We start from the raw sequence: 14597 nt of genomic DNA on the forward strand, positions 1-14597 counted from the left end.
GGAATAATAGTACAGTCCAGTGTAGTATCTTAAAATGGTTGGTAGTGAATTGACAGCCTGTTTAGAGTGCACAATAAAATAAATTGGTTGGTTTGTTTTCATTTGAACGTTGTGGGATAAAGGGCCAACCTGACAGAAGTTTATAAACTTAAGAGAAGCATGGATAGTCAGATTTTTTTTTCCCCAGGGTAGAATATTAGGTACCAGGGAATATAGTTTTAGGGGTAAAAGAGGGTAAGTTTAAAGTTGGTGTGAGAGGCAAGGTTTTTACACAACTGATGGTGAGTACATGGAATGTAGTGCCATAAGAGGTTGTGCAGGCAGATACAAAAGCAATATTTAAAAGGCATCTTGACAGATACGTGAATAGGCTGGGGACAGAGGGATACAGATTGCTTAGAGGCAAAAGGTTTTTAGTTTAGAAGGGCATCAAGTGTCAGTACAGTCTTGGTCGGATAAATGGCCTGTTTCTGTGCTGTACTGTTCTTTGTACATGTAGTGGTCTGCGATTTCACTGTTGGCCATTTTGTGATTCAGGAGAAAGTGAGGACTGCAGATGCTGGAGATCAGAGTGTGGTGCAGGAAAAGCACACAGATCGGTCAGAATCTGAGGAGCAGGAGAATTGATGTTTCGGGCATAAGCCCTTCATCAGGTTTTCTTGACGAAGGGCTTATTCCCGAAACATCAATTCTCCTGCTTCTCAGATACTGCCTGACCTGCTGTGCTTTTCCAGCACCAAACGTTTGATTTTGTGATTCAGCCCAAGTCTAACTTCTAAACCTTTTGAAACAGGGGAACTGTATGTTGCATTTGGGTCAAACTGTTCTATGATCTTGAATCATTTCACCCAAACACTGGATGCAAAATGAGGATTGTTCCTCACCTCAAATAGCACAAAGCTGACATCCCTGGTTACCCTTGAGAAGTGACGAGAAATCTTCATGAACTGTTGCAGTCCATGCCATGTAGGTATATCCATAATGATGTTGGAAAGGGTGTCCTTCTGTTGTGAAGTCTCCCATTTTCAAAAGTCCCAAATGAAACCAGCCTTTAGCCAGTTCTCGATACTATTTGACAATGCAAATATAATTCATCAGTAATCAAATTGAGCTGTTTCACCTAGCTAAGTGGAACCATGATGAATTGTATGAGGTAGTGGAAGGATTTTCAGATTGATTTAATAGGCCACAACGATGCTCTTTCCAGGATAAGTATCTTTACTATCATTGATTAGGTGCTTAGACCTATGCAGGGTAAGATTTTATGACCTTCCACCACGCATGCATTGATGAGTTGCCCATAAAGGGTCCACTTGATTTGAACTAAGAATTCAAAGCCTGGACTTCTGGAACACCATAACCTGATCGTTCAGGCCTAAAGATAGGAAGACTATTCTGAAGCTAAGACCTCCATTGGAGATGCATGATTGGTGTAGTGGAAAGGGAGTCCCAGACTGTCTCCAGGTCAGACATTGTATTGCCTTCAGTTGTTACTTGGTACAAAGCTGACAATAAGCTATTCCTTGAGTGACTCCCATAAACAAAGTTAGGGAAATGGGGGAAGGAGGGAAGGGACATTGACAGTCTTGTACCAGTGCCTGCTGAGTATTCATCCTGCTGCAGCTTATTCAGCAAAGACTGTGAGTGAACAGCATTGGTCCAGTTAACGAAACATTAACAAACATATTTTCTAGAATTATAGCTATTTCTGTACAGAAAATCTTTCTAAAAACAAGCTGATTTTCTGAGATCTATGAGATATTCTGAGCTCTATGACACAAGCAGTTATATGTGTTAATCATGTTCCTGGCTGATTTTGTCAACCATTGGAAGGGTGGGAAAATAAAAGGGTCAACATTTCAAAATACTGTATTGCCATTTCTTTCATACAGTACTTTTTGTTATCACTTGTCAGTGTACTGATTTGGAACCTGGATGTCCTGTTCTGTGATGTACAATGTCTCTTCTGGCAAATCTCTTTCCTTCTTCCTGCCACCTCCCTCCACTGACCATGCAAATTTCATGCTAATGTTCTTGTTATGGCAACAAGTCCTCGCTGTTAGGAAGCTATGTATGAATTTTCTTTTGATTGTAATGAGTGATTTTTATTATCCATATTAAAATGTAAACAAGTGATGGTTTGTGTCCTTTATTCACAGCACATGATCCAGAAACAAGAATCTACAGCTAGAGTGAGGTTAAGTCATCGAGCCTGTTAATTAATCCTGTCTTTTTTGCAGTCGGTGCATGGCTACCTTATTCATGAATTTTTTTGATTCATGGGATGTGGGCATTACTTGCCAGACCAGCATTTATTGGCCATCCCTAATCAACTACATTGCTGTGTTTTTCTGACAATTGGCAACAGTTTCATGGTTATTATTAGGCTCTTATTGAGTTCAAATTCCACCTTCTGCTATGGTGGGGTTTGAGCCTTTCACAGAATGTTAGCTGGGTCTCAGAATTAACTGTTCAGTACCACTAGGTCATCAGTTTCCCTGGTTTTGAGATCTTATTCCTTACTTATTATTCCCCACGCCAATGTTGGATAATACCTCCATAGACCTCACTCCTCTCTTCCCACTTGTATTTATCTCAGTTATGTTTTAAAAGCTTCAGTAGACTCTAAAGGTACTGTGTATCCCATGCTATTATTCTTGTGTCATTTATTTTGTAAGGGATAAAATAATCTGATCTTAGTCAAGGATTATACCTTGAATAATAGAACGGGTGAGCTGTTTTATGCAAAAGGTTGGTCAGGCTAGGCATGTATCCATTGGATTTTAGAATAGGAGGCAATTTGTTTGAAACATTTAAGATCCTGAGTTAAAAACCACACAACACCAGGTTATCGTCTAACAGGTTTAATTGGAAGCATTAGCTTTCGGAGCACTGCTCCTTCATCACAACCTGGTGTTGTGAGATTTTTAACTTTGTACCACCTAGTCTAACACTGGCATCTCTAAATCATGAAGATCCTGAGTGTTCTTGTCAGGTTATGTCTGGAGAAAACTTGTCTCTTTCAGTAGAATCTGTTTAAAATAAGAGGTCACCTATTTAAAACAGATAAGACATTTTTTTCTCAATAGATGGTTGTGAGCCATTGGAACTCTCTTTGGAAGTCTTCCTGGAAAGGTGGTCGAAGCAGAGTCTGAAAGTATTTTTAAGACAGAGATAGATTAAGTATGTAAGTTAGCTCCCTGAGCTTGAAGGTTTGTTTTCAGATGTTTCATCGCCATACCAGGTAGCATCATCAGTGAGAGTTTCCGGTGATCTATGGTGGTCTGTCGCGCCTCTCTGTTTATAGGTCTTGGTTTCTCAAAAATCGCTAACAGAGATAGACTCTTGATATACAGGGGATGAAAGGTTTTTGGGGATAGCTGGAACCTTACATAATCAGATCAGCTATGATTTTATTGAATGGTGTTGCAGGTTCAAGGGGCAAAGTGGCCTACTCCTGCTCCTAATTTGTATGCATGATTATAAGATTTCTGAATTATGTCCACAAATTCTTCACTCTTAACCCAAAGTTATGTAACCATCTAACATTAACCTTAATTTTTCTTTCTGCTAAAGACATTTATTTGTGAGTGTTGTTATATCTTTGCAAAGTAGCTCATTGCAGACTAGCTCCTTACAGTCACTGTAACTACTTCCAGCCAATTACTGTCCAAGAACCCCTGCATTCGAAGCACTCCAGCCTTTTATGCATCTGCCTCTCCCCTAACTCCTCCATTGGCACTGTACTTTCAACTGTTATAGTCCTCAATTTTGAATGTGCTTCTTAAAACTCACCACTGCATGTATGCCATTCAGCCCCTTGGGTCTGCTATGCTATTAAGTAGGATTATAGCTGACAAGAATGTATCCTTAATTCCACTCTCCTGCTCCTTCTAATGCTTCATAGAATAGACTCCCTACAGAACAGGAGGAGGCCATTTGGCCTACCAAGACTGCACCGACCCTCTGAAGGCCACCCACACCCTTCCCGTCCCCATAACCCTGTATTTCCAATGGCTAATCCACATATCCTACACATCCCTAGACACTATGCGCAATTTATCATGGCCAATCCACCTAACCTGCACGTATTTGAACTGTGGGAGGAAATCCATGCAGACATGGGGAGAATGCTCAAACTCCATACAGTCACCCGAGGCTGGAATCAAACCTGAGGACCCTGGCACTGTAAGGCAGCAGTGCCAACCACTGAGCCAGTATGCCATTCAACTTTCCACCCTTATGAAAACAAGCTGAGTAACCTGGCCTTAATGACTCCACCTCCAACAGAGTCTTTGAATATCTTCACGTCAGTAGGAGTTAGATTCTTTTCAAACAAGTGGTTAAAAGATTATTTAGGATTTTTTTGGGGGGAGGGGGTTGTGGCCGAATATGCAGTAATCAGATCAGTCCTGATCTTATGAAATAGAGAATTGAGTAGCAAATTTGTAAGCTTACTGGTGCTTTGAGAGAAGCAATTATTTTTAATTTCATCTTAAAAGAGAGATCCTTTTTTTGAGTTGGCGTGTCTCCTAGTTCTAGATTCGCCAGTAATGGGAAACATCCCTTAAATATTTTGCCTGTCAAACATGTTGAAATCTTGTATATTTCAATGAAAACACCTCTCATTCTTCTAAACTCCAATGAGTATAGGCCGAGCCTGCTTTACCTTTGTGATGAAGGCAAACTCCCCACTACAGAAATCAATTTAGTGAACCTCCTGTAAGGTAATTGTGTCTGTCCTTAAATACAGAGACCAAAACTTCAGAGTACCCTATGTGAGGTCTGACCAATATTCTGTAAGGTTGTAGCAAGCTTTCTCTATTTTTATGTTACAATGAATGCCAGTATTCCATTTTCCATTCTAAATACTTGCTGTTTCTGCATGATGCGTTTCTGTAATTCATATATAAGAACATCCAGATCCCTCTTTTTTTTAGGTTCTGACCCAAGTGGATAACCTTATTTTTTTCCCATTTTGTATTCTATCTGTTGGATTTTTACCCATACACTTAACATGTCTGTCTCCTTTCATAGACTCTTTGTTTCTTCCTCACAGCTTGCTTTTCTACCTCTCTTTATATTGTCAGCAAGTTTGGCTACAGTATACTTGTCCCTGGGCTGTTGTGGCACAGTGGTAATGTCCCTGGACCAGAAGGTCCAGTTGAAGTCCCACCTAGTCTGAAGGTGTGTCATAACATGCCCAAACCAGTTGTTTAAAAGTAACTACTGTGTCCCTCAACTCAATTCATTACCATGGATCATAAATGAGGTTCAGGCATCTATCACTTAGTTACAATTTGTCACCTGAAAATGACCCACTCTTCCCTGCTAGAAAAACCAAAAGTGCTGGAAAGATTAGGAACTGTTGCAGCACCTGTGGATGGAGTAACAGAGTTAATATTTCGAGACTGGTAAGACTTCTTCAGAACTGAAAAACTGTTTCTTGCCAAGAAAATATAAATCCAGTACCCCTCTGGATTCCTTCTCCCTTTCCCTCCAACTCCATTCCTCCTTCTCATCCCACTAATAGTTATTGAGTCATACAGCATGGAAGTAAACTGTTCGGTCCAACTCATCATGCTGACCAGACATCCCAGTCTCCCCTACTCCCATTTGCCAGCATTTGGCCCATATCCCTCTAAGCCCTTCTTATTCATGTACCTTCCAGTACCTTTTAAATGTTGTAATTATGCCCACCTCCCCCACTTCCTCTGCCAACACATTCCATATTTGCACCACCTCTGCATGAAAAGGTTACTCCTTAGGTCCTTTTACACAATGCTCATCAGACGTATGCCAGTGCCATGTAATGAGATTCTCACTCTGTGTAATGCACTGCCACATGCTTGCTGTTAGGCGAAAGTGAGAACTGCAGATGCTGGAGATTAGAGTTGAGAATGTGGTGCTGGAAAAGCACAGCAGGGCAGGCAGCATCCGAGGAGCAGGAAAATCGACGTTTTGGACAAAAGCCCTGATGAAGGGCTTTTTACCCGAAACATTGATTCTCCTGGTTCTCAGATGCTGCCTGACCTGTTGTGCTTTTTCAGTACCACACTCTCAACACATGCTTGCTGTCAATGTACACTCCATCAGTGTTACTCCACACCATTGCAGAGCTGCCCCTAATTCTACTTCATTCTATGTCTCATTTGTTGCTTTGAAACTTTTTCTGTTCCTTTCAGGTGTTAAGAAGCACCAGCACCAAAGAGCCACAGGTATCGATGACTCTGAATTTCTCTCTCCCTCTCTCTGACTCTAACCTTTCTTTTAATCTTACTGTAAAAAAAATCTGCAATGTTTTGCTTTTAGATGACTTCAAAAAATTGTTCTTCCAATGAAGAGTCATATTGAACTTAAAACATTTACCGTTTCCACAGATGCTGCCAGACCTGCTGAATTTCCCTGGCACTTTTGTTTTTAATTTCAGATCTTGAATAGCTTCATTGTTTTGCCTCTGTCTCCAGTTAGTTAGCCAATTCTGAATTGATGCTCATGTATCATTCCCAACACCATCAGCTTTTGTATAGTAATCTATATAATATCTCATTGAATATCTTCTGGAAATTAATAAACACTGTCAGTTTTCCTTTAGCAATCCTACTTGTACATCTCAGAGATTAATAAATTCGTCCAGTGCAAGTTTCTTTTCAGAAAACCGTGTTGAATCTGCCTGATTGCACCATAATTTCCAATTTTTCTTATTACGTCCTAATGCATTCTGAGATTTTTATGATGACAAGTGTTAAGCAAACTGGCTTGAAGTTTCCTCCTGCTTCTGTGTTTTCTTGAATAAGGACATTTGCAATTTTCCTATTCATTGGGACTATTCCAGAATCAAGAGAATTTTGGACAGTGACAACGAGATGCAATAATGCATCCATTATCTTTACAACGTTTTGATGACATTGTAAAGTTGTTTGGGATATTTTCCTCTGTTTTATTTAAGATGTAAGTGTAAGCTACTGTTATAGGCACCAATTGTTGTCCCATTTAATGTTGAGACACATGCACTTTTCTCAAGCACAATTGGGTATTGACGAGAAGCAGGAACTTTGATCTTTATTTCTTCCATTCTGTAACACTAAGTGCTATTACAAAGTTTCTCAACACCATCCTGGTCTGATTAGCTAGCTCAGCACTGATCTGCAATCTACCCTGTGTGACACATTAGAATTTATCTAACTCATCAGTGGCCGCTCAAAATAGCTCAAGGCTGTCTGCTTTGTCTGTCAGCATTTCCGGCTCTAACCTTGAAGCTTTTCACTATATTCTTAGACTGTAGAGATTGTCCCTGCATTCAAGCTTGACTGAGTGGCAACAACCAATGTACAGTGTCTCAATTGAGTCACTTTATCCTCACCTGACAATAATTGGCGCATTGTTTCCAGTCTCAGACCCTGAAGGTGATTGTTAAGATGCAACAGCTCTTTGCAGTTCAAGGATGTGGGGCTAAATTGTAGCAGGTGCCAGTTTCATACAGGTGTGAAACCCCTAATACTGGGAGGTGGATGTGGGTACCACAAGGAAGGGAAGTGAATGTAAATATTTCGACTTGGAAGTTGGAGATTGATGTTTGGACATTCCACTACAGTTAATCATTATGCTTTGTTCTTAATTGCGCAGCCAAATTATTATCCAATTTGTTACTTGCTAGCAATTTTTATTTTCACTCTGGTCTCTTGTGACGGACCCTCAGCAAACATTAAGACAACAATGTGTATGCAGTATCAAATCTGCACTCCCCAAGCTGGTGTCATTAATCAGGTTGGCTTTGATTTGTTATCTTTAATCTTTTTTAATGCACTTGAATCACACTCTGTATAATTGATTCTTTTATACCTGTCAAGCTAATAGGCATGGAACTCCCAAGATTACATTTGACCTTTTTTATTTGAAATTCAGAACGTTAGCTAGTTTCCAACCCCCTGACACTTTACTGCGTTTAATGAGGTGCTCCTCTGATCCCATACGCAAATAATGCAACTTATAATTACTGTTCTCCAGCAATCTGCATTTGTTTCAGGCTTTGTATCGATGTGTCTTGATTGCAAATCTTGACATTTGTTGGTGTGGGATGTGAGATGATGCATTTCCATAGCTTGCAAATGGTTGGCACTTGTTTTCTGATTAACTTCTAAGTGTTCAAAATAAAGCCAAAGGCATGGACCAGCATTAAATAGGCAGACAGCCTGCACTTTTTTCCTGCAGGGGTCCCACATTTGCTGTTAAATAAGACTAATCTAAATCTTGACTTTATTTGCCTGCCTTTACAAAGAAGGACATAAAAGAACTTTGTCGCACATTGACTGTGGAAATATCTGTCAGTCTCAGATTTGAATTTTTTGGTTGATCCTCAGCTTTAACAACTTTGTGGCATATGAAGTGATTTCCCAGTTTCCACTAGCATGGTCCATGTGTTTAAATGCTTTGTGACATCAATGAATTGCCTAGCTCTTTCTTAAGGTTCAAGGTTCCTTGCCAGAGGAATCAGTTTCTCACTATCTACTTAAAACATTTGAAACATCTCAATCAGTTAATTGGTTCAATTTCAGTACATCAGAAAATATAAATCTAGTCAATTTAAACTGTCCACATAATTAAATCCTTGCAATTTAAGTATCGATGTAGCAAATCTATACAGTACTTGTTCAGGCCAGATAATCTTCCAGTAAAAAGGTGCCTATAATTGAACTGTGTTCCAAGTAAGATCTGACTGGTGTTTTATATTACAATAATGTGACATTCACTCTTTTGTACTCCAGGAAGTTGTGCTCCGTGACTTCTGATTGGGAATGGTCATGCATGCCTCGGGCTTTGATGTTGATTGCTTTGATACTTTAATAGCCCAGGGACACTGACTGTGCTCTTCATGACTCAAGCCTCCTGAAACTGACTCTGTCTGTTTCAACAAGTTATTTGCTGTCTGTTTCAACAAGTTCACCAGCCCCCGGCACACTATACCTTTTGGGGAAAAGGAAGCAGTATACCCTTGGGACCAATCAGGTAGTTTCTCGGTATTTTGCTGTTCACTGCAGTCAGTTAATAACACAAACAATTAGTGCTGTCTACTAACTGTATGGTATACTAGCAGGCTCCCAAGGGACTTGGATCTTTGTTGCAAGCTCTTGCTTCGTTACTACTCATTAATTTCCCCAGAAAACAACAGAAGCTGCTAAACACTTAGCTGTAAAGCTCACAGTCAGTCCTCTTGCTGTTAGTTTAGCAGATTTAAAGCATGTCCTCTATTGAAACTACTAGGTCTTACCTGAAGCAAATACAAGGTGAGCCATGCAATGGAGATCCATGTTAGAGTTTTGGGGAAGCACTTCCAGCCTTCAATGAACAATAAGTTAGACATTTACTCCACCATTAAGAATTGGCATAGGGTGTGACAATACAATGGCTTTAAGGTGTATTTGTCCTTTTTTTAAAAAAGATGTTTTGAGTCATAGGTGGCAAACTCTCTCTTCCAAGCTGGTAAACAGCTTGTGAGGCCCTGATTTTCTTTAAAGTTCCAACAAAGGAAGCAGTATGAATGAGTGGAGTCAATCTCTCTTAAAACCAGGGTGATAGTTTATTTTTCAGTGTTTGTTGGGGCCTTTGAAGTGGAAGTTGCTGCACATCTCTCTGCTATAGCTAAAAGCTTGGATTCTCTCGATTTCTCTCTGCTGCCAGAATCACATGTGAGACAATCTGTTTCACTGAATTTGCCTTTGCCAAAAGTGTGTTTATCGGATGTTTCAATATTGTAACAGCTGCTGTTTAATAGTTAAATAACCTATACTTATTATTATTCCAATCGAGTTAAAGACATACTAATTCTTCTTTCTTTTGTTTGTATTTTAACTGTAGAGTAAGAATAGGGTGTTTTGCTTAAAGCCAAGTAGTGTAACCAATCGAATTAGATCTGGATCACAGCACTATACTTGCTGTAAATGAGATTTAAGTTAGGGTCTCGGCTATCTCCTTGATATATTGGGGGTGGGGAGGAGAGTTGTTCTGGCCCATAACAAACTGGGGACTCTTGTCCGGAACAAAATCTATACAGTATTCCAAGTTGGGTTTTGGATTATTTGACTCAAAGATAGTGAGTGGTGAGTGCTGGTGTTCTTTTTTTTGGGTGTTGCATTTGGTTGGTTTTAATTGAAGAGCGTCTTGTGACGTAATAGCTCTTTCAGTCCTTCAGAGATTCCTGGTGGTGGAGAAGTGACTTTAGGTGTTTTGCATCTATTTAAATATGTCCAAACATTAAAGTTTAATGAAAAGGATGTAGAAGCCTTTTAATTTGATTTGAGAAAGTGGCTAAACAAATAAAATGGCCGGTGACCATGTGGCTATTATTGATTGAAACAAAATTGAGAGTAGAGCTAATGAGGTATTTCCATCACTATCAGAGATGCTGTCTGGGAAGTCTGGTGAGGTGAGAAAGCCATCTTAAATGTATCTGAATTAGTATAAAGAGCCTAAAGACAATGTTTTAGAAATCTAAGGAGAGAACCTGGTCAATTGTATGTAGCTTGAAGGATCAAACAAAGTAATTTTGATAGGTAGATAAGGGCATTGAAAATAAATCAGACATACAATGCTTTTAGAAAGATTATTATTTTGGAGGAGTTCCTGAAGTAGTGATAACTCCTGTCAAAGAGCAGAGAGTTAAAACTGCAAGATTAGATGCAGAAATGTCAGTCGATTGAGTTAATTCATAAATCAAAGTTTGGCTTCCAATACCAATTTCTATCTGTGGAGGATAGAAATTGGAGAAAGGAGAAATCCTCAGGTAGTAAAGGAAAAGGGGATAGTAAAGACGGTTTACCACAGGTTTAAAAAGAAACACATGAGGGGGAAAGAGAAGGAAAATCTCAGGTATTTTCACTGTAATAAAGTAGGACGCATAAAGTCAGTGGTAGTTTAAGAAAAGCACTGGGAAGACAGATGTGGTTAACATGATAAGCCAGTGGGATTTATTAAAGTGGTAAAGGAGATCCCAGTGGAAGCTAGAGATCTGCAAAATAATGTATAGCTTGGTCAGAGGTTGCTTAATAAAAAAGTACCAGAACTCTTTAAAATACAAAATTGGTTATGGCACTTTTGGAATATTGTGTGAAATTCTGGTCTCCCTCTTACAGGAAGGATGTTGTGAACCTTGAAAGGGTTCAGAAAAGATTTACAAGGATGTTGCCAGGGTTGGAGGATTTGAGCTATAGGGAGAGGCTGAATAGGCTGAGGCTGTTTTCCCTGGAGCATTGGAGGCTGAGAGGTGATCTTAGAAGTTTATAAAGTCATGAGGGGCATGGTAAATAAACAAGGTCTTTTCCTTGGTTTGGGAGAGTTCAGAACTAGAGGGCACAGATTTAAGGTGAGCGGGGAGAAAATTTGAAAAGAACCTAAAGGGTAACTTTTTCACTCAGAGGGTGGTGCGTGTGTGGAATGAGCTGCCAGAGTACAATAAGCAGCAATCCTGACCTGTACTGGTACCGTCAAACTTCCAACGGATCCTTGCAGTTTCTGCTGCAGAAAAACCAATATAAAGAGAAAATGGGGAGTTTCCTACTGGACCGGCCTTCTTGGAATTTTGATCCTGCAAACCGCACTATCAAACTGAATGTGTTGAATGCAGAACTAACAGACTCTGCAGTGTTACTGCGCACTGCGTCTCACACAGAATGAGAACTGGGCTAACCCTGTACAAACATTCGAACAGCATCACTATACATGTTAGCATGTTCAGCAAACAGTGAGATCGGGGTATATCTGAAGCGATTCTCGAGCTCACAGTGATATCTGATACTGGTCATTCGGACACAAAGCTTTAATTATTACAAATCCATCATTGAAATGAACAAATAGTTGCGTGAATGTAAAACAACAAAAAACCCACCTTTTTGTGCATTTCATGATGTTTGAAAATGCAGTGGTAGCGATGAGCTGCTATGGAAAATTCAACAACTATGTTTGATCCAGCAAAACTCTCCAGTAAAACGAAACTGCAGCATTCAGATTGAGAGAATAACTTGCCACAGGATTCACATAATGAAAGTTTAGAATAAAAAGTCAGTGGTAGTTTAAGAAAAGCACTGGGAAGACAGATGTGGTTAACATGATAAGCCAGTGGGATTTATTAAAGTGGTAAAGGAGATCCCAGTGGAAGCTAGAGATCTGCAAAATAATGTATAGCTTGGTCAGAGGTTGCTTAATAAAAAAGTACCAGAACTCTTTAAAATACAAAATTGGTTATGGCACTTTTGGAATATTGTGTGAAATTCTGGTCTCCCTCTTACAGGAAGGATGTTGTGAACCTTGAAAGGGTTCAGAAAAGATTTACAAGGATGTTGCCAGGGTTGGAGGATTTGAGCTATAGGGAGAGGCTGAATAGGCTGAGGCTGTTTTCCCTGGAGCATTGGAGGCTGAGAGGTGATCTTAGAAGTTTATAAAGTCATGAGGGGCATGGTAAATAAACAAGGTCTTTTCCTTGGTTTGGGAGAGTTCAGAACTAGAGGGCACAGATTTAAGGTGAGCGGGGAGAAAATTTGAAAAGAACCTAAAGGGTAACTTTTTCACTCAGAGGGTGGTGCGTGTGTGGAATGAGCTGCCAGAGGAAGTGGTGGAGGCTAGTACAATGACAACATTTAAAAGGCATCTGGGTGGGCATATGAATAGGAGAGATTTAAAGGGATGTGGGCTAAATGCTGGCAAATGGGACTAGACTGGTTTAGGATATTTGGTCAGCATGGACAAGTTTGATGGGAGGGTCTGTTTCTGTGCTGTACATCCCTGACGCTAAATCACATGAGTGGGTAAGGTACCAGGAGGAGAAGGTAAAGAAATTAAAATTTTAAAGATACAAGAGCAAGTTGATCTTTTATGGTGAGAGATGAGGGGGTATGTACTTTGGACATAGTATTGATAGGCTGGGACATCTTTCAGTGAAGCTTAGGAGGTTGAAATATGACCTTAGAAGTTTATAAAATCATGATTAATGGTAGGTGTCTTTTCCCTTGGTTGGGGGATTTCCAGATTTCGGACTTATTTTTAGGTGAGAGGAGAGATTTTAAAAGAAAAAGACATGAACGGAAAGTATTTTGCACATAGGGTCGTTCATGTGTGGATTGAACCTCCTGAGGAAGTGTTGGATTTTGGGCACAGTTACAGCGTTTAAAAGGCACTTAGATGAATACATGAACAGGAAAGGTTTGGAGCGATATGGGCCAGGAGAAAGCATGTGGGACCAGTTTAATTTGGGATTATGTTCGGCATGGACTGTTTGGACCAGAGGGTCTGTTTTTGTGCTGTCTGACTCTATGATTCTAATATGTGGAATTCAAGGTGAGAAGAGTTGTGTTCTATTGTATAAGGTGAAGTTGGAGAGTGCAGTCAATCGTGGTGAAGTAATGGTAGGAATAATAGAGAAATTCTCAGTTCTGGAGCTACAGTTTATCCTCAGGAATGATATAGCTGGATCACAGATGGGAGTGATGCCTATTGTGGTTTGAAAAGCTATTGGAAAATCAGGCAACTGAGATGTGACAGAATATATCTTGGGATTTTTTCTGACTGTGGTACAGAGTCACAAGCCACAATTGAAACAGGAGGATAAATCCAGGAATAAACTTAAGAAAGTTGAAGTTTATTTATCAGAAACTATGTTTGATTAAGTAAAAATGAGAACGGTGAAGGGCAAAGTGGATATTTTTAGTTTAGAAAGGTTCGTTGAATTACGACACAAGAAAAATAAAGCAGTTGTATCAAAAAGTATACACAAAATCTGATTCTATCTGACAATGTTACTATCTTAAAAATGACATCTTGATGAGGAAATAGACCATCACGTATTCAGGTAGATGAAAACTGGGCAGATGTTTATCAAGTTTTGGTAGTTTACAGAAAGGAGGTGTTGTGGTAGCACATGAGGTATCGGTAGGAAGTCTTTTGGGAGTAAAGAAAGCTCAAGGCAAAATACAAAATTACTTTCGTTGACCTGGACTACAGAGAAATGTGGTTGAATTTTGCCAGTTACATCAGACATGTCAGGTAATAGGAAAACCTCAGACAGTGACAATGGCATTGTTAATACCTTTTCCAGCTTTTGAGGAACCTTTTACAAGAGTTTTAATTGATTGTGTAATTGCTAAAACAAAAAGTGGGAATCAATATTGGTTGACCATGGTGGATGTGTCTACTGGATTTCTGGAAACCATTCCATTACACAAAATATTACTGCTCAAAGGATTATGAAAGAGTTACTCATGTATTTTACCAGATACAAACTACCATAGAGATACAATCAGATCAAGGGTCAATTTTTACATCTGAAATATTCAAGGAAGTTATGGATAGCTTAAGAATAGAACAGTTTAAATCAACAGCGTACCGTCCAGAATTGCAAGGAGCATTAGAATGGTTGCATTTAAAAACCATGTTGAGGGGTTCTAGTCAAGACTATTCCAGGGGTTTGGAATAAAGGAATTCTGTTTGTATTTGTTGCGAATACACACAATGAATTAATTATATCCGGTCCATTTGAATTAGCGAGAGGACCACTGAAATTAGGAAAAATTGGTAAGTCAGAGTTCAGAGACTGCATGTTTGGACTACAT

The sequence above is a fragment of the Chiloscyllium plagiosum genome, chromosome 1, assembly GCF_004010195.1.
Source record: "Chiloscyllium plagiosum isolate BGI_BamShark_2017 chromosome 1, ASM401019v2, whole genome shotgun sequence".
Taxonomy (NCBI): Eukaryota; Metazoa; Chordata; class Chondrichthyes; order Orectolobiformes; family Hemiscylliidae; genus Chiloscyllium; species Chiloscyllium plagiosum.